At 44.6% G+C, this 26,433-nt stretch overlaps 1 long non-coding RNA gene across 1 annotated transcript; it reads right to left on the bottom strand.

Moving 5' to 3' along the window:
- Positions 1 to 1,952: 1,952 nt before the first annotated feature.
- On the bottom strand, positions 1,953 to 3,562 carry LOC135404398 (uncharacterized). Its single transcript, XR_010425658.1, has 2 exons — positions 3,085 to 3,562; positions 1,953 to 2,091 (listed from the first exon to the last, which is right to left on the bottom strand). It is a non-coding gene; the product is annotated as an uncharacterized LOC135404398 (long non-coding RNA).
- Positions 3,563 to 26,433: the final 22,871 nt, after the last annotated feature.

The raw sequence follows: 26,433 nt of genomic DNA, 5'->3' as shown, positions 1-26,433 counted from the left end.
CCTGCAGAAAACAGCATCAACCTTGTTCTTTCTTTCCAAGGTTTCATTCATCATGCAGGCAGCTACAAACACCTGTGTACAAAAAAGACCTTAACACATGAAACAACTTTTGCAAATGAACTGAGGGGGTTGTCACCTGTTCTCTCCCCGTTTCTGTCTTGCAAAAGTGTTTTACAAATTCTTAAATCACTGACCCCTATACCAAATACATAGCATTGTCTGGCAACTTGGTAGTAGTTTTCAAAGTGGACAAGCAATTCACCCTTTCAAAGTTTTTCTAGTTTGGATATGATATAGAATTTTACCTCAAAAATTGTTATTGCACAGCCACATATAATTTTGGGAAGACTCGTAAGCCAAAAGGTTTCTGTCATATGATGATTCCAAATAAATCTTGCTACCCACTGTAACACTACTGAGATGAAACACAGAAAAATACAAGCACTACAAAATAGTTAATGTCTGATGTAGAGTTCCCAAACCACACCAGTCTGCCTGATCTTCACAAACATCACTGATGTGACATGAGCAGCACAGAAACAGATCGTTGTGTACAGTGACAACCCTTAGGCCTCAGGATGTTAAAAGTTCTATAGTTTTCCATTGTCTTCCTTTCCCCTTAGTGACACGTCTGCCCTATCTCAGTCAAGAAATCATCTTCTAAATCCGCATCTAAACAGACATTCCTCTGCTCCACAATTTGCACAGGCAACACGGAGAAAAAAGGGGTTTTTCGCAGAGTGTGATCTTTTGGCAGCTCTGGATGAGTTGTGGGGAGAGAATCCTCCTCTTTCCTAGATACCAGTGACAAGCAGTCTGCAGTGGAGCTGCTTTCCAAACAGCTGAATGTTTGTGTACATTCAGTGGTAGACCTATTTCTGTTTTCTCACTTTTTTCTCCTTGGCAAAGGCTGTTTGGTTCAAGTTGGCTGCCAGAATGCAGGAGCGCTTTTGATTCCTGAGTATGTTCTACCTCAGTGCTGGCTTCCTGCAGTTCATCTTTGTCCACTTCTTCATGCATCAGGCACAGATTTGTATTAAACTCACATTGAACTTCACAAGCTACAATATTAGTAGGTTTCTTTGGATTCTGAGATACACTAATGTCTTTAAAATCCTTTCCACTGCTGTCTTCAGTTACACTTTGGACTTTGGCTTCTGGATTGTCAGGTAAACTTTCAATCTGTCCATGTTTAATTTCCAATATATTTTTTTTTCTAAGTTGATTGCACTACTGGTTAATTGGTTAATTATTTCTGCATCACTGTATGTTTGAATTCATAATGCTTCAGTGAAGACAAGTCTTCATCCTTGGATTCATATTCTTTGTGAGATATGAATGAAAGCACCTCTGGCATAACCTCTGCCAAACCATCTGTGCTTGTTTCCATACAGATTATCTCTTTTTCAGACATCTCTACTGGTGTTGCAGATTGGCTGTAACTTGCACTGGCAGCAACAGCTAAAGGGTGACATCGATATGTTGTCTCCTGTGAGGAAAAAATCTGTCTCTGTTGTTATGCCTTCTGCAGATATTTGTCCATAATCCGTTTCTTGCATTGTTTCCAAATTACTCTCCCCAGACCTGAGGAGACATTCTGTAACAGTTGATTCTGCTCCATGTCCAGCCAGTGTCTGAAACTCATAGCTGCTTACTAGAGAGCAGTTCTTATTTGCTAAGTCACTGAGAAAGAAACCCTCATCAGGTGTTGGTATTTTTTTGTATTGGCAAAAGCTGCCCATGGTTTCCAAATTGGATGTGTTTTACTGCAGATGTCTGTGTTGAGGTCATATTATGAGCAAGTCCCATAGAAGATTCAGCAGTAGATGCACTGACAGATGCACTTCCCCTGCCTGAATCTGTCACACTTGATTGTGCCATCAAGTTATTATAGTCATTGTCAAGCTCATCTTTTGAAAAAGTTCGCATTTAAGTCTATGACAGTGAAAAAATACTGTTTGATCATTCTGTTTAATACTCAGCCTTAAGCTACATGTGCAGTTCAGAAGGATATAGAAGGCCAGATTCCAGCTTGCAGCCAGTTCCTTAGATGTGATCTACATCATCTCCTCGTGTTTTTAGTTCTTTTATCTATGAAATTTCGGTAAGAGAACAAAATTCACAACATAAGCAGCACAAAGGAAAACAAATAACTAGTTGTAAGAACATGTAACTCCATAATTGTGGAACAACAGCACAGAACAGGTAAAAACCACACCCATTATACTAAAATCCTAAATCACTCACAGGTTTTAATTAATTTCCCGAATGTAAAGCTAACTAAATCTAGCTTTGAGATCGTTATATTGGGAGGCAAACTAGAAAAATTTTACTAAATTCAACCTGACTCTAGTAACTCAGCTTTATTGCAATCTCTACTGATTTCCTGACAGATTATCATGTGGTCTCCAGACATTTCTGCTTTATAAATCAAATGGGCATAAAAAGTTCTAATTCACGCATCAATAGTTTTGGAAAAGTGTAATTTAGCAATCTGCTTTTTTATTGGTATAAAGTAAACACACACATTTTGCATCTTGTTAGGTTATTTTAAAAATAATCTGAAATTCATGTAGTATAACTGTTGACATAACATCAGTGCCAAGAGAGATAAGTCAAACTTCACAGCATAGTGTGTGCCTGAGTAGTGTTTTTAGAAAAGCAATTAGGCTGTATGCTATATCAGCAGTTATAAAACATTGAAAAACGTATAATACGTTTTGTTTGACCAAACTGCTCTGTACATACTGTACGAATCCACGACAGAAGATATATATTAAAATCTGAAAAAAAATGTACTTGCTGCTATGTTATAAATAGAATATTAACAATTGCTTAAACAGTACATGAAATGCAACTCAAAGTTGCAACTCTGTCATAAACACAGAAGAAAAAAAAAAGGAAAAAATAATGAATTCACTAAACTTGACCAAGGAAAAGAAATAATATCAGACAGGAATGTAAATTAACATCCAAATGTTAAAATCAGCTGAGTAAACCTTTTTAAATACAATTCTAAAGATGTGATTTCCACTGTCACAATAACTTCTCAGTTTATAACAGGAAGATAGAGAGATGTTTTACCTAAGAATCAAGGAAATCCTCAGCCTGCCAGCTTTCCATTTATCTTATTTGCAGATTTGTAGTTTTTGGTGTATAAGTTCTACTCTCTCCCTAGTTCTGAGAAACTGCTGGAGGTGGTTTGAGTCCCACCCAGTTGCTAAGCAACAAATGATCTCTATTGTGTGAACCTTATGTCTCCTCCTGCTAAGACTGAACACGAAATTTGGGCAGAAGTTCTTTACAGGGGTAAAATGTGACTAAAACCAAGGCAACTCACTAAAGCTTTTATATAAAGATTCATTCTCTGGGAAACTCTTAAAATTTCTTGCATGCTAACTTTTAGTAAAACACAATCTTTTAGTTTTAAGTTATCCACAAGTGAGTAGAAGGACTAAAGAGAGAGAGATTCTGCTTTCTGTTCTCAGTTACCGACATGCCTGGATTCTGCGGGGCAACTCCCCCGCAAGCCAGTCACCGCCGAGCTGCTGTTCCCCGGGCTGCTCCGGGCGCCGTGCAGCTCCCGGGGATGCCCGCAGAAGTCTGGCTGGCTCTGCAGAAGTAGCTGTCGGCGTTGCCTCTGTCGCTGAGGTGCCTCTGCCGCCGAGGTGCCCCTGCCGCCTTTTGCCGTGGCTGCCAGCGCCGCCTCCCCCACGGCCGAGCCGGCGCAGCGGCAGCCCCAGCGCGCAGCCCCCAGCCCTGGAGCGCGGCCCCAGCGCCCGCACGCCGGACTCTGGCAGCTGTTTGAGTAATCCTAAAGGGAATTTTTATGCTGTTATGTGTACCCGAGACACTCTAACGGGAGGAAATTCTCCCGGACTCTCACCTCTGGCTTTTAACAGTTACTAACAAACGTATGGCCGCTTCTCCACACACACACAAGCACGGTACCGTTAACAATACAGTGAGCTCACAACAACGTTGGACACACAACACAATTAACACGAGAGTTAACAAAAATACGGAAAGGCAGTTCTCTAGCCTGCCTCTCCTGTCAACGAGAAGTGGCACTTTTTCGGTGTTGCTCGTTGTGCTAATATAGCATCTTCTAATGCAAGGCACAATAGCTGCTACTTTCTTTCATATGTACCGTACCTGGTTCTGCTTTTTATTTTTTTTTTTTTTCCGAAAACAGCGTCTGTTGCCATGGCAGCGATCCACAGTGGCTTTCTTCCGGGTTGCATGGTGGCTTCAGGCGCCAGCGATGCAGCGCCATCTAGGGACGCGGAGGCTCCCAGCAGTGTCGGTCCAGTTGACACATGCGCAGTAGCAGGCACAGTGAGGAGCGACAGTGCCGACTGCGCAGCCGCAAGAGAGAGCGGTGCCGCGGGCTCGGCTCCAGCTTCATTCTCTGCCGCTAGTGATGTTCCTGCAGCCCCTACACATCCTGCTGCTGCATGCACGGCGCTAAACGGAGGTGATCCCGCTGCTCCTAAGGGTCCTAGCATTCGCAACTTCCACGTGGGGAGCCAGATGCTGAGCAGTCCCGAAAGCCCTCGTTTTCTAGACAGGAGCTCAACTCCAACAGATCACAGCACAGACCTAAAGTGCCTTTGACCCCGAGCGGACAGAACCCCGTTCTTCTTGTCCGCACTTGTCTTCCCATGGAATGGAGAGCCGAAAAAAACCTCTCCAGGGCAGGGCCAGAACTGACAGGTTTATGGCAGAGGCGCAGAAATTGCCCTGTCATTGCCTCCGGGATGATATGCTTGCTCCAGGATCCTTCCCTCAGGGAGCTTTTGTCGGATTGTTTGGTCAATTTTAGGTCAATTTCTATGGCTTTCAGCAATGTCAGCTTCCAGTGGTGAGAAGTCATGAGAGTAGTCCCCAGAATCAGGTGATGCCCCTTGGTAACAAGACTTTGTGTTTAAGTGGCAAATGTTTTTATTCACCTCCTGGCTTCTGCAGAAGTCTCCTGTTTTTCAAGACTCCTAGACTCCTAGAGCAGTTGGTGTTGGAAGGAAGGGACCTGAAAGCTCATCTGCTTCCAACCACCCCTCTGCCACGGGCAGGGACACCTTCCGCTCGACCAGCTTGCTCCAAGCCGCGTCCAACCTGGCCCTGAACACTTGCAGGGATGGGGCAGCCACAGCTTCTCTGGACAACCTGTGCCAGGGCCCCACCACTCTCCCCGGGAAGGCTTTCTTTCCCATATGCCATCTAAGCCTGCCCTCTGCCAGCGCCAAGCCATTGCCCCTTGGTCTGTCGCTCCAGTCCCTTGGAAACAGTCTCTCTTAGCCAAAGCCTTCTTGGTCCTCCCTGTTGTGTTGCAAAATTTGCAAGCTGATGTTGTGCCAGGTGGCACCAGCCAAGCCCTGAACCAGGTGCAGGACCTTGCACTTGAGGTCTGAGGTCACTGGGGCTGTTGAGCCTGGAGGAGACTGAGGTCAGATCTCCTGGGGGGCTGCAGCTTCCTGCCAAGGGGCAGCGACCATTTCTGCTCTGTGGGACCAGGGACAGGAGCCGAGGGAACGGCCGGAGCTGTGTCAGCGGAGGCTTAGGTTGGACATTAGGAAAAGGTGCTTTCCCCGGAGGGTGGTCGGGCACTGGAACGGGCTGCCCAGGGCAGTGGTCACGGCCCCAAGGCTGCCAGAGCTCAAGGAGCGTTTGGACAACGCTCTCAGGCATACTGAATCCGAAAAATCGGTCCAAGAAACTGCTCAGAGAATTTTTATCTTTAAGCAGCAAGGTATTTGTTTATTCAACGTTGGGAGCAAGCCAGCTCGCGCTGGACAAACTTGCTCAAAGGCTTCACACAAAATCAGCATTTTTATACAATCTTCAGATGTGATTAAATGCATATTCAAGTGATTACAACATCTATCAATACATATTAAAAATAGGTGGAGTATAGGCGGAGCTTGGGGCGCTGCTTCTCTTGGCTCCCCATTTCGGAGGGTAGTTCCCATCTTCCTCCATGGGGCAGGGGGCTTCAGCTCATCTTCCTCTGCTTGACCCTTCTTCTTTTCCATTGTTCTTGACCCGCTCACTGAAGCTTGGACAAAACCCTGGCTCCAGGCCTATTTCTCCTATTTAAATGTCTACCTGATCCTGTTGTATTTCTAATTTATCACCTCTAGGCCTATTACCTGTTCCTGTACTATTCTCTTAAGCTTTGGCCCAGTAAGTAGAACAGAACAAGCACAGATCGTCTTGGATGTTGGTAGCTTGTTAGCAGGCCCAAATCTCTTAGTTAACTCTTTTGGGCCTAGCTTCCTATATCATTCCCCCCCTTTTGTTTAGAATTTACGAATTCCTTCGTCAAGTTCTAATGGATTTTGATAGGTATTCATCACAGCCCACATTATCTGCATCCTTCTAACCATGATGCTTGATTTGCACCATAGCCAAACAATTAGGACCAGTAGTAGAATAATGCCAGCTCCTAATACCAATATTGGATGTATCAAATAGTGAAACACTTGTGATGCTGTAGGGGAGTATCCTGTAAAGATATCCCACCAATGATGTTCTCCCGCTTTTTCCACTTTGGTTAGAACAGTTTTTATGCTCTCAGTGTCATGTTCTACTTGCCAGAGCATTCGTCTAGTCGTTCTGTTTACTTCCTGGACCAGTTTTTCTATATCAGGATGTTTAAGCATTGCTTTAAAAAGATTAATGTTCATTCCTCTCTGCAATTTTGGCACATCATGATACATTGTATAATCAGCTTCAATCAGTTGTCTAGTAGTCACTAGAATGATATAACCAAAGTCACAGCCTATTATTTTAGCAAAACAAAAAAATTAATACCACTCACTACTTCATGACAAATACCTATGGTAAAATTAACACAAAAGATTCTAACACATGCACAACCATTTCCTACATAATAGACTTGTGATTGGGTTTTAGTATGGGGAAGCATTTCAAAGGTACACACACTATTGTCAGCATCTAAGCATAAATCTTCATTTTCTACTCCAGCATTTTCACAGATATATCCTAATTGTCCTTTAGGAATACATGCCTCAGTACTGACTGGCTGCCACTTTTTCTTGGTGTGATCCTAACTTGCCCAAACATTATGGTCTATGGGTCTGACAATTACATTTTGGTGTATGGCTCTTAATGTCAGGCTAGGAAAGATGGTCTTTTCTTTAGCTGCACTGATAGTGAGCACATAAGCTTCAATTTGTTCATGTTGAGGATTGTAAGTGAAGTTTCCTAACTGCCACCACGCTTGGTAATTTTTCTCAAAGTGTGTAGTAGAACTGTTTCTAGCTATTATTTCTCTTACTTCCTGTGGTAATATTCCTGAAGTTCCTTCTCTTAATATTCCTGCAGCTACAGACTGCACCCACTGTTGAGTTTGGAGACATTGTATTGCAAGTGCAAATCTTTTATGGATGACACCAGCATAGTCAATAATCTTGGTGAAATCTTTTGCAGTGGTTAGCTACTAATGTTAACAATTTAACTGCCAATGATTGTGTTTCTGCCAAAGTGAGCAAAGATGATCTTAAAGGGACTTTGAATTTTCCTAGATCAGATGTGACAGCACTTAGTTTATTCACTAATACTTCTTGATCTATGGTGTTTAATACACTTAATCCTGTGCCAAACCATCCCGTTACATCTCTTTGAATTCTGGTACAAGGGGATCTGGCCATCATCTATACATGCCAGTCTTTAAGGCTTTGTTGAATACAGGGCTGACAATCTTTTTGTATGTTTGATATGTTTACTTAAAGGTGTATTGGAACCCTTTTCAGTGAATATATGGGATCTAACAACAGCTTCTGCTCATTTGAGTGCTTAATTACATATGGTCCAGCATAAGTTAAATTGTGGACACTCTCACAGGCTAAAGAAGGAGTTGTAAAACTGGTGGTGGTCTTAGTCAATGGGGTGGTAGGAGATTTGCTGGTTGGTAATCTCATTGTTATATTTCCTTCCCTGAATGTCCACTGACACATCACAGAAACTGATTTATCTAGAGTGAAGGTGTGCCAACATTGATCAGCCACTAATTACATTTCACAGTAACGTCAGTTCTGGGTGACCATCTAATCCGTGCCTATTAAAACACTTGCATTGTATGGGGTACCAGGATTTTACCAATTATTCAGTACCCTTGTTCCTTGGAGGACTATAATAGATGGATTGTATTGGTTCAGTTCAGATGAATTCAGAATATCTGTATTTATAGCAAATCATAGACTAGAATTCCCATTATAGGCCTGAGACCATAATAATTTTGGGGCAAGAGTTTGATTTAACACTAATGTACTTATCAGTCCAAGGATCAGCATTGAGGAGGCTTGATAGTAGATGATTCCTCTCCCGAGGTCCATGCTTCCTCTGGAACTCTCTTGATTCGAGAGTAGTGGATCCACGTGGGTTTCTCTTTCACCCGGATCGTGTGGAGGTGGTCATCAGCACCTGCTGGGGTCCATCCCACTTCTCCCACAGTGGATCTCCTGAAAGATTCTTAACATATACCTGATCACCAGGGTTGGATGGATGTAGCTTACAATCAGGCTGCTTGGGTTGGTGTTCTAACACCACTGTAGCATTTTTCTGCAATTGTTTTCCTACAACCATAACATGATCGTACACATATTGATTACTGGTTTGATCTACAGCTTCACTATTCACAGTTTGCATCATGTAGGGTCTGCCCAAGAGAATTTCAAATGGACTCAGTTTCCCTTTGGATCTTGGCTTGACCCTTAGCTTGATTAAAGCAATAGGTAAAGCTTGATACCAATGAAAATTTGTTTCTTGACATATTTTAGATTCATCTTTTCTACTTGCCCATTTGCTTGGAGTCTGTAGGGCATATGCAGTTGCCAGTTGATTTTTAGTGCTTTACTTATTGCTTGTACAATTCATGCACAAAAGTGTGAACCTCTATCTGAAGAGATGCTCTTAGGCATTCCAAACCATGGTATAATCTCATTCAACAAGACTTTAACCACTCCTTTTGATTCATTTTTTTTCTACATGGGAAAGCTTCAGGCCATCCAGAAAATGTCAGTCAAAACTAAGAGATAACAGGACCCCCCCTTTTCTTGGGAGCTCAGAGAAATTAATTTGCCAGATTTCACCTGGGAAATGCCCTTTACTTATTGCCCTTTACTTATTGCCCTTTGGTGTATTTTTGTTCCAGTATTTCAGACGAAGTTCCCATTGGGTTGTGACTTGCTCTATTGTGGTAAATAAATTTGGTCCTGCTACTCTAGTCCTTAAATGCTAATAGAGTGAGTCTAAGCCCCAATAGTTTTATCATGTTTTACTTTTACAAATTGCCACACTAATTTTTCTAACAGTATTAACTGACCTGTTTTTAGTTAACCTCATCTATTGTCTAACACCTTACCTTCATTTTCATGTATCCACTTATAATCTGTTTCTTGATATTCTACCTGTTGATCTGTGTCTAGTTCTTCTAGCACTAAAGCTGCTACTGATAGTTCTTTACTTCTTGCAGCAGCTAATTCAGCTTCTGCAGCAGCTTTTCTGTTTCTTATTTCCAGGACAGTGTTACCTTTCAGGTGTCCTTGGCAGTGCATAATTGCCACCTGAGAGGGGAGTTGTACAGCTTCTAATAATCATAGAGTTTCTTCAGCATACTTCACAACTTTTCCTTGAAGAGTTAAAAGTCTTCTTTCTTTCCAAATTGCTCCATGAGCGTGAACTATGCCAAAGGCATATTTGGAGTCAGTCCAGGTGTTAATTTGTTTTCCTTCTGCCAATCCTAAAGCTCGAATGAGAGCTATCAGTTCTGCTTTCTGGACTGAGGTTCCTGCAGGCAAAGGATTTGATTTGATTACCTCAGTAGTGGTGGTCGCAGCATACCCAGCCATCTTCACACCTTGTCTTAGGAAACTGCTGCCATCGGTAAACCAGTCTTCTGCATCCAGGGGTGGTTCTTCTTTAAGGTCCAGGCAGCTGGAGTGCACTGCTTCAATGGTTTCCAGGCAGTCCTGCATGACAGGTGCAGCCGAGATTCTTCCTTCTAGGAATGAAGCTGGGTTAACAATGTTAGTCACCCGAACGGTTATGTCATCAGCCAGGATTACCCGATATTTCAGAAATTGGGAGGGTGACAGCCAATGATTTCCTTTCTGTTCCAGTACTGTAGATGCTGTGTGGGACACTAACACAGTCATTTTCTGTCCCATTGTACATTTCCTGGCTTCTTCTATATTTATGATCATTGTTGCTACTGCCCTTAGGCAGGTGGGCCATCATTTGCTTACTTCAGCCAATTGCTTGGAGAAGTAGGCTGCTGTTCTTTTGTATGGCCCTTGTTGCTGAGCCAGGACCCCCAGAGCCATTCCTTGTCGTTCATGCGAGAACAAACAAAAGGGCTTCGTTACGTCAGGCAAACCCAACGCCGGAGTCCTTATGAGTTCTCATCTCAGTTGTTTGAAGGCTCCACTTGCTTTGGGTGTTGCCCGTAATCCAAAAGAAACACAAACCAACAGAGTGCCGGTTTATGCGGTGCTTTATTCGGGGCCCCGGGAACCTGCGGGCTAACGCCCCAAGTCAGGATTCCGAAGACCCTCCCTCTTCATCCAGCTTTTATACACAAACAAGTTTATGTGCAGTTTCCACGGCAAAACGGTTACAGTTTCCACAGCAAACTAGGTGCAGCACAGCAAACCAGGTGCAGCACAGCAAACCAGGTGCAGTTACAAACAAGCTCATACTTCATACTGATAACAATTAATAATCCCTAGAAACTGTTTATCAGACCTTAACCACATCCTAGGTAACAAATCGTTATTTACAGGCTTGACTAGATCCTTTGATTATGGTTTCTATTTCACACACAAACAGGGTTGCTACTTTGGAGTGTTGCTTTCTAGGCCTACTCTTCTACTAAGCCTTAGCCATTCTACTACTAATTTAAACTGCTTTGCAACAGTCCCCCCTTTTGAGCATTCTTCAGGCTTTGCTTGCAAGGATGCTCAAATACAGCAATCTTCAGGCTGCAGTTTCTTGATAGGTGGGAGGTGATCCATTTTGCGGTGAGATTACTTCTTTTCTTGTTATAGCTTTCATGATGCGTCTCGTATGTTGACCTTCTTTTACAATTATTCCTAAAAGACACTTGTAAACAGTTATGGCTATGACGATAATTATTACAATCAATATTCCATACTGGATAACAGAAGATATCCATCCTGACACATGAAGACCTAGGGAGCTGAATAATTGTCTTATCTAATTGTGTTCTGCTTCTTTTTGCAGTTCATGAACATTCTCGTCAATTTGTTCTAATTGACTAATATCTTTCTCTACTTCCTGAGTGACATTTGGGATGTGTACACAACAATGCTCGTCCTTTGCATGCAGGTAGCCGCAAACTCCATGTTCTTTAAGTAATATTAGGTCTAATGCCATGCGGTTTTGTATGGTCATTCTAGAGGTGGTTTGTAATTGTAAATTTAGATCTTTAAATCCCTTCTTAGTGACTGCTGCTAACCTTTCAGTTTGTCCCATCAATTTAAACAACATTTCTCTGTTCCGATATGTTGAGATTGGTGCAAACAGAGACTCTAATGCCCATCCAAATTTAACTCTTGCTGATGGTTCATGCCAATCTCCCAACCCCAGGTCATCAATATCTCTACTAATTTCTCTTTTCCTTCGTGGTTGTATTTCTACTGATGTTAACTTATCCTGCTTCTAGAATGGACAGAGAGTAGGTATGCCTAGTGCGACAGATACAACCGGACCATCTATGGGCATGTGGGTGGTCTACTGACCATGTCCCATTACTTACACCAAATTTCCTGGACTCCTAACTGTGGTGGTACGGCAATCAATGTTTTTCACAGATCTTTTAATCGTATGATTATATCCCCGACATTCACATCCTAACTGCAAGAGTGTTTTGACTGGCATTAAGCCTATTTCATCGTCTGGGGTATCACATGTATATACTCGAGTACAATTCCAATTCTCTTTTGCACGTGTTTCTGTCCTCCAATTATAATTTCCTCTATTTCCTGTAGAATAAGTTTGATTCTTTTTCCCCTTCCAGTGAATGCACCACTGTACTTTTCCAATATAACTATAAGTCTCTAGTAGGCTGGGTCCCCAAATTGTTTGCCACTCTTCCATGGTTGTAGAGCTAGTAATATTTTGACATACTTGTTCTTGCTTTTCCCGTTTTATTTGAGCCGGAACTTTAGAGCATGGGTAGAGTGCTGAATCTGAAACTAAACAATCTCCTTCTATTTTGTCAATGTTTTCTTTTGTTACCCATGTTCCAACTACTACCCATCGGAAATATCTAGACATCTGTTCACATTCTTTTTTTGGTCATTTTGTCTCTTAATAAACATACATCTATCATTTCATTCCATGTTTTAATTACAAATCTGCAGTTCCATGTAGTATTCTTAAACACTTTAGGAATTTCTGGCACTGGAATTATTCCCCATGGGATTGGGTCTCCTGCAGCATGAGGCATAGGGAGACATGCAGTAATTTTTGTGACATTTTGTACTTTCCCAAAATCACGAATTAGGCCTACAACTAGGTTTTCTTGTTCTACTTCTCTATCTGGAATTTGTAGATTACTTACTTGTCGGGTTATTCTTTCAGTCCTCACGTGGACGGCAGTAATTCTAGTATCCCACCAGTCATCTCTACTTATCCAGCAAGTATATTGGCCTTCATCTTCTTCTCTCTGTATTTCCTTGATTTTCAGAACTATTGTATCTGCTCTCTTTTCAATCTGATGTCTCTTTCCAACTTTCAAGTTTTGTCCCTTAAACCACCACCCATATTCAAAATACTGTCCTTCTGGAATTTTGCAGCTTAGAATCAGATCTCTTTCTTCCTGGGCCGGATAAACACTATGTTCTGGCTTAACTCTTACTCCTTGATGTGGTATAGCTGCTACTGTCCTTATCCCGTGATCTTTTTCTTCCCCACATGAGACTACACAAAGAAATATACCTTCTGTCTTTCCTATTCTGGGATTAGAAATATTCAGCCACCTTTTACCTCCTTTACTATTTGACCACCAGTTAACTCCTTGACTTTGTGATTCCCAAGATTGATTTGCCATATTCAATTTCCACCACTTTACTTTAACTGATTTTTGACAATCATCAAATTGGAAGGTACAATTGATTTTTAAGGGAGGACCATCTCACATGTCTGATTGTTTCCTAGGGGGTAAAACTCGCACTTTAGTCACCGTCTTCCGAGTCGTGTTTATTGTCTGTATTTCTATATGTCCATAATCAAAACTTTCCCAAATCCAAACTACACACATATATGTCCTTTCCATAGCTTTGGACACTTCGGGTACCTGCAGAACGGTGTAACCCTTTTGTTGTGTAGCATCTCAAACTGTTGTCACTCCTTCTGTTATGGTTTGATCTTGATCTCTCCGTCTCCACTTGACGTGGACATCTCTTAATTCAGCTCCCTGGTCATCAGAAAACAAACAGGTTAAATTCACATCAGTATGCTCTGGTACAAATAAATAAGGATCCGGGGTCTCAATTCTCACGGTGGTCCTTGCTAAACTTATCAACCCCAGGAACACCACGATTCTCAATTGCTGGCTCGAAATACCATCCTTGTGGGTGAGAGAGGTTCTACCGACCACGAGACTGGAACCTTCTTAACCCGAGTATAATGGATCCAGCTGTCGATTCCTTTGACTTTTACTGCCGTGTAGGTCGTCATTATCACCTGGCGAGGACCGTCCCATGTTTCCTTCAGTGGCTCTACCGACCAGTTTCTCACGTAGACATGATCTCCCGGAGAAATGTCATGCACTGGATTCTCCAGGGGCAAAGGTCGATTCCACTGCAACGCTCCTCTGAGGGCTGTGAGAGTCTTATTTAAAGATAACACATAATTAAACACTGCTTGATCACCCACTATATGAGGATCCCCTTGGTAGGTAGCTGCATGATAGGGTTTGCCATACAATATCTCGTATGGACTTACTCCTATTCTCTCCCTTGGTTTAGAGCAGGGCACATATAGTATGAGTAAGGGTTTCTACATGGCTCTACAACAACTAAATCACACAAATATATGTAAAAGGTGGGGTTTCTCGTCCCTGTAAAAGTAACAAGCACTTTTTGATTTTCTTCTCTAATTAAACTCTATTTGAATGGTTCATGCGGGTTTCTTGCATGTATTGGTGCTGCCAATAGTACAATAGGGATAGCAATCATGTAAACAGTGCCTAGAGAAAAACCTGTTTTGTTTGTTGGGGTTTTTTTGTTTTGTTTTTGTTTTGTTTTTTTTTTGTTTTGTTTCGTTGTTTTTTTTTGGTTTTTTTTGTTTTTTTTTTTAAATAATTCTGATTCTTTTATTAATTTGGATATTACCAGTCCTTTTATCTTCACCAGTCCTGGGGGAGTTCAGCCATCGCGGCTTTCGTGTCCCACAACTTAGGCTCTTCCATTTTTTGGCATTTCCTCCTCTGCCTCGCCTGTCGGCTCGGTTGCTTCGAGTCACAGGGTGTTTCATCTTCTCGGCAGCAGGACTCCCAAGTAGGAATATGCCTCTTTTTAGTGAGACGTGTTGTATATGCGGGCCACGAGGCAGCTTTTACCATAGGTCCGTTACACGACACGGCACTAACATCCCGTCGGCACTGGACTTTTACTATTTCTACTACGAAAGGATCTCCTACATAATATAAATAACAGAAATTTTGAGGGTTTACTCCATAAGTGTCACAATTCCAATATTCGGGGGAATCCCACGGAACTCCCTTCCTTTTTAACTGTTTTAATGCCCAATCAGTGAATTCTGGTTCTGATTGATAGCACTGATCACAGACTCCTCTAGGAGGATATCCGTCTCTACAGTGCGTCCACCATTTCTCTTGGCACCTTTTACATTTAAAACAAACAAATGGATAACATTTACAACCTGGTGTATTACACCACACTCTTATATCTCGTGTATCAATTTCTTCTGGGTCTGCATGTTCTCGATATGTTATGTTAAAACCTATCTCAACGTATTTTAACAGATTTTTGTGCCCCAATTGGTAATATTTTAACACATTTTCATGCCCCAAATATTCCATAATACACAAACAAAGATAGAATGAATGCCACAATAAATGCTATTAGACACTTAATTCTTAAAAGTAAAGTAGTAAAAAAAATTGTTTAATGTCTTTATTATAACTTTTCTTCTTAAGACTACCTTGGTGTCTTCCAAGAGTGTCGACTACTTGCCAGCGTGAGGGATTCACTAGTCTTTTTCAATGCAACTGACATGTGTCCATCCACGTTTTTGCAGCTCGAATTGGTGTTTCTACATTTTCACAGCCCTGTTAAAAACATGCACTCACAGTGTATTTATTTAATGAGCAACATACCAACATTTTGGGTATAAGAGTCATCTTTGTCAGTATACTATATAACAGCATTAAATGTAGCAGCATTAAATATAGCAGCAGTAAAATCCCCATTCACTCTTCTTGCTTCTGACTCTCTTCCTCTCTCCTTCTATACACTGTCTGGGCTTCTCTCAGCAACTCATCCAGTCCCTTATCTTGCCAATTTGTTAATTTCTGAATTTTCTTTCTAATGTCTTCCCATGATTTTGCCACAAATTGTGTCTTAAGGAATTCTTGTCCTACTGGTTCATCAAGGTTGACATCTAAATACAGCTGGAGAGCTTTCTTTAATCTTTCTAGCCATTTAGTAGGACTCTCATCTTTCTTTTGCATCTTATTAAATACCTTGTATCTCTGGTTCTTTTCTTCACTTAATGGATATGCTGGAGGAAACCTCCATGACTCCGAATCTTTAACAGAGTTCATTTGGCTCTTTCTTTCTCTTAAAGAAAACAAGTAAATATCTTCACTGGCTTCTAACCATATAGCGGCATAAAAAAAAAACTCTCCTCTGGGCAAAAGGGTTTTTTTTTTTTATCGCTGACATACCAATTTAAAAGTTCACAGACCCAATTCTTAAAAGTACCATATATGGGTCAGTAGGTATTATTTCCTATTTTTCTACCTCCCCACACTTCAATACAATACTTAATCATTTTCTCCTTTGATCTTCTATAAGTGCCGGAATAACAACCCCAGTTTTCTAAGAGGTTCCCCAAGGGACTCTCAAGGGGAATCTTCAGCGTCCTGGCTTCAAAATCACCTTTTACTAATCTTCTTCTCAGAGGGCTATTTGTAATCTCTCTCTGAGGTTCCTTTTTTTTTTTTTTTTTTTTTTTTGAGATTTAACTTTTATTTTTCTGTTGATAAAACCAAAGATCCCTCACAGCAGCAACAGATGCAGAAGTTACTTCCAGAAATGATATCTCTTCTTAATCTGTTTGCACACCCAAGTATGCCAAGTGTGTAGGGACTGCATTTAACAGCTCTAGCTGCACTAGAGTAAGTATTTCATTAGAGTAACAAAACACACCTCTTTGTTCAGTAACACAAGGGATACAGGTTGTAAAATGCACATTTCTATCTTGTATCCATACCTTTCTATATTATATATATATTTATATATGGCTCTAAAACAAACCTCTACTAATTTACAATTAAATTAAAACATATCCACAATTGATCTAACTAATGATTTTGGTCTCAATACTTTAAACATCAGTTGTTCCATAAAAATATACAATTCAACATCATGGTTGTATCAGTAACATGAGGCCTTTTGAAAGAGGCCTATGACACATAACAAACCATGCAATTCAGTGCTCAATGTCATCTAGCTGATAAATATTTATACTGAATTTTCAAATTACCAGTATCTTCAAAATTTCTTTTTGCAGGCTTACCATGCTTTACAAACATGCAGGAGGCAATCACATTTCTCACTTGCCCGTAGCAATCACATTTTTTTTTTTTTTTATTTTCGAATAGTTCACCTGACAAAGCACAAGCTTCATGCTGCCATTTTCAGATCACTAGCTGTTTCCTTTTTCCTTTCACATACTGCCCCATGTGAAATCAGACTAGGGATTAGCCACACAGCAAGAACTGCACTTTTCAGTTTAAGCCTCTAAAAACCAAATTACTAAGAGGAAGGACTCAGAGCTGCCATACAAGTGAACAGACACCCAGTAGACAATGAAGTTAATCCTAGATATATACCAAAAGGTGAAGCTCAAAAAAAAACCCAAACCAAAACAAATCCAAACCCCAAACCTAAACTACACAAGTACAGCATCAAACCTGGCAGATTCCAAAAAGTGAATCTCTGTCTAGAAATCTTCTCCAAGAGGGCACACAAAACCCATGCCATCACCAAGCATGCACGAGATAAGACATCAATTGCTTACAGATGGAGATGTCCTTACTTAGCAGTGGTGATGTAGTACTTCTGTAGCACAAACAAGAATCCTCCAAGTCAGAAGCAGTCAGTAATAAAACCCCAGACAAGTTCACATGTCACAGTAACCTGGCATTTAAGACTCAGAACATTTTACTCTTATAAATATAACAATCAGTAATTTAGGTACTAACTATTGCAGGACCAACACATTCAGCGTGTAGATAAGACTACAATAGAAGATATGAAAAAGATAAGAGAGGTATGACAGTAAAGATGAATAATTCTTTTAAACAGCAGAAAGTCAGGGAAACATCTGGAATTCTTTTGCACTGCGTTAATATACCTTCTGTTTCTCAATATAAAATACATCTAGAGAGTCAATCCAGAATTGTATCTAACAATACCTGTAAACCATTCCGGTCCGGATTTTGAGTTTTTCTAACCATTTTTTATAATACAAGTCACCTGCTCTGGATTTTCTCTATAAGACCCAGCTGACCGTTGGGCCAGGAAGTTGTCGTCACCGCTTTCCGGGAACCTGCTGGACTCTTGGTGCTTGGCTGTGTTGCTTCTCCAGCTGCTGTCAGGGCAGTTGAAGTCTCCACGAGAAGCAGGGACTGTGACCTGGAGGCTGCTTCAAGCTGCCTGTAGAGGTCTCCTCCCCATCTTGCTCCTGCTCAGGAGGCCTGGAGCAAACCCCCACAGCAGTGTGCCCATTCCCAGCCTGCCCGCCCTTTGATCCTGACCCATCAACTCCTGAGTGGCTCGCCATCCCCCCCAAGACAGAGGTCGAGACCTTCCGAGTGTCACCTCCCCGAGATCTACGGATGTCGTCTCCCTGGGCTCCTGTGAGGCCCCGCATGTGGTTGCCAGCACATTCTTCCCTCTCCCTTATGGGCCCTGTCCAATGCAGCCCCAGGGCAGCCCGGAGGAGCCCTGTCTGAGGCTGCGCTGGGGTGACTGGGGACACGGTGGGCTCACTGGGAGCAGCCTTCCAAAGCCCCAGAGCGGCAGGATGGTGCCCAGGCTCTGCTCAGGGCTGCTTTGGGCGTGGGGCCGTCTGCGCGAGTCCTGCACGGGACCCATGTGTCCTGGCTGCCACGCCAAAGGGCTGCTTCCCCAGGCGAAGGGGACAGGGGAGTGACCCTGCGTGAGAGCCTGCACCTCTGGCAGTGACTCAGGCCCGGGGTGCCCTTTGGGTGCCCTTGGTGCCCTTTGGGCCTTGCTGGATCTGCTTGCTGCCATTTGCTGGGGCCACCCTGCACTCCCTCCCCATTCCAGGCAGACACAGGCAGGTGTTGGAATAAAATCTTTTCTTCCGTAACCAGAAGAAAACTGTTAACTATATCTATGGAACGGCGGAGGGGGTCAGACAGAAATGCACACAAATCAACAGGATTGGCAAAAATGTCCGCTTTATTAGAGGACAGACAGCTTATATGCTGCCTATGACACACAGACATGTGGTTCTTCCCCAGGTTACATTGGATACATAAGGCAAACATACTGTGGTGTACAGTACTAATTGGATATCAGCAGGTGTCCATAAGACTTGTTTTCCTGCCAGAACAACTCCTCCTTCACCTTGCCACAAGGCCTGCAGCCATATTAGTGGCGCAGTATTTTTTACTCTCTGCACCCAGCCATGCCAAGGGGAAGGTCTCAGAAATGCAACTGAAATTGTTCACACAATTTCTGTCCACCGACATCTACGTCTACATCTATCTCTACATCTTCCCTACATCTCTATCTACATCTTCCCCACATAAACACCCTCCCTCCCTCCCGCTGGGATAGATCCCCAAACGATCTATCCCTCCAACTGGCATAGATCCCCAAACGATCTATGCCTCAACCTGGGATAGGTCCCCAAACGACCTATCCCTCAAACAGGGATAGGTCCCCAAACGACCTATCCCTTTAACAGGCCTAAGCCAATCTTCCTGCCCCAGCCCCGGCTGCGGGAGCCTTGATCTTGATGGCAGGCCCTGGCTCAGAGCCCCCCTTCCTCTTCGCCCCGCGCCTTTCCAGCTTGGTGTCTCCGCGGTCCGTGGGCGCGGGGACGCTGCTGCCACCATCCTGGCTGGTCCCTGCAGCCCCCGGGGAGGAAGCCAAGTGCCCCTGAGTCCCCTGCGGCAGGACCTTCCCACTCAGCAGAGCGCGGCTGGTTGGAGTCACCCCAGGCTCCCTGGTGGCTTGGAGCTGGGGTGCGGCTGAGGGGCTGGCGGTGGTGTGCCTGGGCGGGGAGGTGTCCTCCTCCATGGCGACATCGCTGGCCAGCGAGAGGTCGCAGCCTCGGGGGGCGTCCTCCTCCATGGGGACGTCGGTGGCCAGTGAGAGGTCGCAGCTGCGGGGGGCGTCCTCCTCCATGGAGACGTCACTGGCCAGGCTGATGTTAAGTGTCGGGGTGACGTCCACATCCATGGGGGTACTCCCGTCTGGGGGGCTGCCACTGCCCAGGGGTGTCCCGGAGGGGTTGGCTGAACTGGCAGGGCTGCGCTGGCTGTGCCGCGCTGCTGGGACCGGGGCCACTGCTCTCCCCTGATGGTGGTAGGGCTGCAGTTGACCCTGGGGGGCACGTTGGTCTGCCCCAGCCAGGGGCTTCCCACTGCCCTGGGGCCCCCCCCGGGCAGTGTTGGATGGAACAGCAACGCCAGGGCTGCTTGCCAGTGGGGCTGGTGGAGGCAGGTTGGCTGAGCCTGTGAGAAAGAGCAAAGCCTGGAAGTCACATCCCGAGCTGGGGCCGTCAGGCGCTTGGAGGACTGAGGAGGAGGAGGAGGAGGAGGGCGAGGTGCAGGGGAGGAAGGGCTGTGAATGTCCCCACCGTGCACTGCGGGGCTTTCGGGGTCAGGCTCTGTCCTCACCTTTGGTGCCGGAGCTTTGGGGGGAGCGGAAGAGCTGCACGAGCCGGGTCAGGGCTGATCTCCAGCTCACAGAGCGGCGCCACAGAGCTGACAGGGCCATGGTCCGTCACGCTCGGTGGCCGGTCGCTTCTGTTGACTGGACACAGGTCTGGATGCTCCTCTTGGAGCGTCTCCAGGGATGGAATGTCGGGCCTCCCATTGTGTCATAGAGACAGCAGTAATGCTGGGGCTTCCCTGAGGTGCTGTTCAAGGCACGAACCCCACTCTGACACGAACAAGTGCCAGAGCAGAATTACCGTTTATTCAAACTGCCCAGGTTTAAATACCACGCCTGAACATGTCACGTGACCCTCTAACCAATGACAATCAAATATTGTCTGAGAACCCGGGAGACCACAACTCCCATGGTTCATTGCTACATTCTTCCTGCCACATCTCCCTCCTCTTTTTATTAACAAGTTGAGAAACACTATGTTTTTAACATTCTTATTAGAACCAATCTTATTTCAACTAATTATAAAAAACAGGGCCTATCGTCACAAGGCCTTTATTGGACTGTTGACAACTTTATTGGTTCGTGCAATATTCAAGCAATCTCAAATTACCCAGGGTTTGTAGGTGTGGATAACCTTTTATCTGAGGGTGACTTTGTGTAATGGCATCATCTTTATTTAAAAGGGAAATGCGTTGGGTTGTAGATGTTGTGTCTGAGGTGGTGTTGTCTGAAGTAGTGTTTAAGATGTCTTGCTATAAAGTGTACTTGCTTTCACACACACATACATGCTTCCACTCAACTTTCTCATTCATACTCCGGTGGCCACCGTTTCATTCTCTCCTTACACATGCACTCTTAAACCCTTTATTGTGTTTGACTCATGGAGTTTTGGTTCTGTATTGGTTACTGTTTATGTGTTTCTTTTGGTTCTGCATTGGTTACTGTTTATATGTTTCTTTTGGTTCTGTTGTATCATTTACTGCTTCTTTGTGATTCTCCCTGTTTTAAGGAAATGTTAATGTAGATTTACACACATAGGGAACAGACCCATATCTCTTTTCCCCCTTTTTTTTTTTTTTTTCTCCCCACTGTGTGATGTGTTTACTATTGTTGGTCGTGTTTCTTCTAATCCAAATCCTTCACTTATTTCTTCTGGTGGTTGCTCCTGTTGTGGTGGAGGGCTAATATAAGGCCTGACACATCTAGAAGGGACCCATTGTAATTTGGTACCCTTGGATACACAGGCATATCCCCTTCCCCATGTTATGAGATCTACTGGTCCTGACCATTGCCCAGATATTAGATCTTTGATCATAACTGGTGGTTTGGAAGATGAAAGTATTTGAGTTTTATCTTGGCGTTCATACTTGCTATGGTCTGTATCATCACAGTTTAAGAAATTTAGAACATATGACGCTTTCCGTAAGCGTTCCTGGGGGCTATGTACCGACTCCCCTCTTTTTTGTCTTTGAAGCATTTCTTTTAGTGTACGGTGAGCTCTTTCTACAATCGCTTGTCCTGTGGGTGAATGCGGTATACCTATGGAATGGAGTATTCCCCAATCTGTGAGAAATGTTTTGATTTTTTCAGAACAATGAGCAGGGCCATTGTCGGTTTTTATGGTTTTTGGAATTCCTAGGATTGCGAAACAACTGAGCCAGTGTCTGATAACGTCTTTGGCTTTTTCTCCCGTGTGTGCTGTTGCATTAATGTATCTGGAATACATGTCTACTGTAACATGGACATATTTTAGTTTACCGAATTCAGCTATATGTGTAAGGTCTGTCTGCCAGATTTCATTGGCTGTTATGCCCCTGGGATTAACCCCTTCCTTAGCTGGCATGGGGGTAATTCGCTGGCAGTCAGAGCATGACATAATTATGTCTCTGGTCTGGTTTATTGTAATTTGGAATTGTCTCTTTAATGAACGTGCATTTTGGTGGAAGAACTGGTGTGAGACTTTAGCCTGTTCCAGAATTTTGGGAACTGTAGTTGCCATAGCAGTTGCATCAGCTTTTTGATTGCCCTCTGCTATGGGTCCTGGAAGTTCTGTGTGTGACCGAGTGTGCATTATGTAAAAATCAAATTTTCTGTGGTTGATAAGAAACCATATGGTACGAATTTCTGTAAATAAGTGAGGATTAGTGACATCTCGAAGGAAGGAGGCTTCGAGACGTGAGACCAACCCTGCTGCATAGTGAGAATCTGTGACAACATTCATAGGTTGATCATGGAACAATTCAAATGCCATGCGGATAGCTGCTAGTTCTAAAACCTGTACAGAACCTTGGTCCAAGGTTTGTACCTTATTGTCCCATTGTCCTGTGGCAGGGTTCTTCCATGTCACGATGGCTTTTTTCGATCGTCCAGATGCATCAGTGAAGACTGTGACTCCATTTACTGGTCGTAGTTTGCAGCGACGCGTGGCCATCAGGGGTAGATTTCCTATTTCCGCCCAGAGTTTATGTTTCGGGAAGTGAATGGAAATATTACCGTGGAAGTCCGCTAATGCAGTCTGAAACCCAGCGTCCTCTGCAAGAAGCCAGTCTAAGTTGTCTTTTGTGGCTGGAATGTAGATCGTCTCAGGATCCCTTCCATCCATCTCCTGCAGATGTCCTCTACCTTTCATAATGAGCTTAGCAAGCATGTCATTAACGGTCCAAACAGTCTTAGGTGGAGAGTGGGGAAGAAATAACCATTCTAGAATTCTCAAAGGGTCAGATTCTGCCTGATCCCATTGGAAAAGGACAGCAAAAGGTTGGAACTTGCTGGATATGATGGCGAGGCGAATGTGCAGGTCAGGGGGTTGTCGTCTGCTTTGCCTGTTTTCGACAGCTTGGGAGCATACTTCCAGAGCTTGTTTTGCTTCTGGGGTTAGGGATCGAATAGATGTGAGAGTTGGGTCACCTTTAAGTAGCTCGAAGAGGGGGTGCAATTCCTCTGTTGTGATGCCCAAGACAGGCCTCAGCCAGTTAATGGCTCCTAAAAGCCGTTGCAAATCATTCAGGGTCATAGTGTCCGTTACTTTGAAAGTCACTGGTTGTGGCATGATTTCCTGTTGAGTGATCCTCCATCCGAGGTAGGTCCAAGGTTGGGTGCGTTGAATTTTTTCTGGGGCAAGCTGCAGACCTGCTTTTTGGATGGCGTCAGTTAAGGCAGTCAAGGTGGATTGTAGTTCAGTCCCGTGTTTTGCTGCTATCAGGATGTTTGATATTCCTGTCTTTGCCTCCCATTCTAATTGTTCAATTTGGGTATAGGTCAATTTATGCATGTTTGTGTTTTGAGTAGATCTAGAGGTGTGTATTGCTGTATGTTGCAACTTTGTGGAGCATCTTTGGGCTTGTGTTGTATGAAGGTTTTGTTTGTTTTGCTTTCTCAAGGCTCTTGCAGTGACTGTGTATAAAGAGTTATGTGTTTCTGCAGTTGAAATTGTAACTGGTTGTTTGTTTGCTACTTGTTTAAGTTTGGCTTTCCATGTTGTGTATGGCATCTTGTCTAACAGCATTTTAAAATAGTGAGAAGTAAATACTTGATTTGGGGCCCCTCTTATTATTATTCTTACCCTCTGTAACACAAAAGAACTTTTTATAATAGCAGATCATCTGTCAATTAGTAAAGTTGCCCTTCTGTGACTTAGAAAATTAAACATGGTAGTTGATAGCTGTATGTCTGCTGTGTTTTGCAATGCTACCTCTAGGTTGTTGGTTCTGTCAGGAGGTGGATGGTGTTGTCCCAGCTGAAATTCTCGCAGTACAAAACCAACCACTGTCATTGCCAGCAACGCCGTCAGTACACGTGCTGTCCACTTCAACGTTGGTAGCTTTGACTTTGCTGATGGTCTGGGCTTGGGTAGGCAGATGTTCTGTGTGCTTTCCCAGTCTACATCTTCTTCCTCGAGCTGAAGTAGTAGCTGTAGCCATGTTTGCTGTTCTTCCTCTTTTGCAGGATTCAAAACTGCTTGTCCTTTTTCTGGTTCTCTTGTCTCACTGAATTCAGTTTGCCACAGCTCAGCTAAGCTTTCTAGAGAGTCAATATCTCTTCTTCCTCCTCCATCAGGCCATCTTCGGCATAGAAGCTGTTCTGAGGCTGGTGAGGGCTGTGGGTTGGTTTCTGGGTAGGAGAGCCACAGTGATGCTTTAACTGTTGTGCATTTGTTGTGAGTTGGTTGAACTGGTGGTGACGGAAGAGGCACTTTCACTTCCGCCTCACGGTCGGAGTAAGCTTGCTGCGTCCATGTTGCTGCGTGGTTGTTCTGCAGCGGTCTCATGGCCGCTGCGCAGCCAAAGGGTGTTAGTGGAGCGCCCTGGCTAAAGGGAGCTAGCAGATTCTCTTCTGTGTCCTCTATAGACTCGCTGTCTATTTGTCCGTCACAGTCATCCTCCCCCCTTCCCGGCGAAATGCCTGAACCTGGGGGTGGCGGCTTCACTTCCGGCACACGGCAGGGGCAACATGGCGGTGCCTCCGGTGCCACTCTCCTTCTGCACATTGACTGTGCAACCACCGTGTAGCGGTCGCCCCGTAACGGTCCAGGGGTCGGCGCTGCTCTGTAATGGTCCTCGGCTCCAACAGCACTGCTTGCTGCTCTGTATGGCATGGTCTCAGCTGCAGCCATGGGCGCTGGCATAAAGCCAGCATCCCCCCCGGCTGCCATGCTCATGCTGCCAGCCCCCAAGCCATGCTCCTTCACACCACACGCTGCCACTGCACTGTTCCCCCCAAGGGCTCCCCCTCCCCCCCATCCCCCCTGACCAACGTGCATTCCCCCCCTGCCCCACTCGGTCGGTGGGGGGGCTGGGGTTGAAGGGGGGGGGTTGAGGGGAAAGGAGTGAAGGGGGGGGAAGTCCACTCTCCCGGGTGCATTTGCTTTTCTGTAGTGCTTATTCAAGGCTATCATAATGTCTTTCCATGTAGCCAAATTCTTGAGGGCGTCTGTTTTTCCCTCACTGGCTTTTTCAATAATTTTGTTCCCTATTTTCCTCCAAGATGACACTTGACAAGGTCCAGTCAGAGGGAATGCAGGTTCAGGCAACGAAATCCAATATAACAAGTCCCATAACTTACTTTCTTCTATGGTTGTTCTTGTAAAAGTTGAGAGACAGCTTCTGCTGTTTGTTTGATTTTTGGAGTAATTCCCTCCTGACGGGTAAACCACCCTCCCATATTCGCCAATTTTTGGTTACCTCTGTGCGGAAGCTCTGTTGTCCTTTCTTCTGGTCCTTTTTTCTTCCTTTTTTGTTCCTTTTTGCAGAGGTAACCCAGCGCGCTGAATTCTTTCTTTTCTTCCTTTTGGTTTTGGCGATATGGACACCCCCGGACAGGTTCCCCAGAGCTTCTGCTCCTGGTTGCCGGTAACCTGCTGAAGTCCCTGTTCGGGCGCCATTTGAGGTGCTGTTCAAGGCACGAACCCCACTCTGACACGAACAAGTGCCAGAGCAGAAATACCATTTATTCAAACTGCCTAGGTTTAAATACCACGCCTGAACATGTCACGTGACCCTCTAACCAATGGCAATCGAATATTGTCTGAGAACCCGGGAGACCACAACTCCCATGGTTCATTGCTACATTCTTCCTGCCACACTTCCCTTCTTCTGCCCCACCCCCAACAGCTTTGCCAGCTCTTCCTGGCCAGAGGAAGGCTTAACCAAAGAGCTCGAATCACATAACATCCTGCCTTGGAAGGGACCCACAAGGGTCGCCCAGTCCAACTCCTGGCCCTGTGCAGGACAGCACAGCCATCCCACCGTGTGCCTGAGAGCGTTGTCCAAACGCTCCTTGAGCTCTGGCAGCCTTGGGGCCGTGACCACTGCCCTGGGCAGCCCGTTCCAGTGCCCGACCACCCTCCGGGGAAAGCACCAGGGCAGTTGAAGTCTCGACGAGAAGCAGGGACTGTGTCCTGGAGGCTGCTTCAAGCTGCCTGTAGAGGTCTCCTCCCCATCTTGCTCCTGCTCAGGAGGCCTGGAGCAAACCCCCACAGCAGTGTGCCCATTCCCAGCCTGCCCGCCCTTTGATCCTGACCCATCAACTCCTGAGTGGCTCGCCATCCCCCCCAAGACAGAGGTCGAGACCTTCCGAGTGTCACCTCCCCAAGATCTACGGATGTCGTCTCCCTGGGCTCCTGTGAGGCCCCGCATGTGGTTGCCAGCGCATTCTTCCCTCTCCCTTATGGGCCCTGTCCAATGCAGCCCCAGGGCAGCCCGGAGGAGCCCTGTCTGGGGCTGCGCTGGGGTGACCGGGGACACGGTGGGCTCACTGGGAGCAGCCT

Source organism: Pseudopipra pipra, chromosome W, assembly GCF_036250125.1.
Source record: "Pseudopipra pipra isolate bDixPip1 chromosome W, bDixPip1.hap1, whole genome shotgun sequence".
NCBI lineage: Eukaryota > Metazoa > Chordata > Aves > Passeriformes > Pipridae > Pseudopipra > Pseudopipra pipra.
The sequence above is the reverse complement of the archived record's forward strand: the minus strand, read 5'-3'. Positions and strand labels throughout refer to the sequence as shown.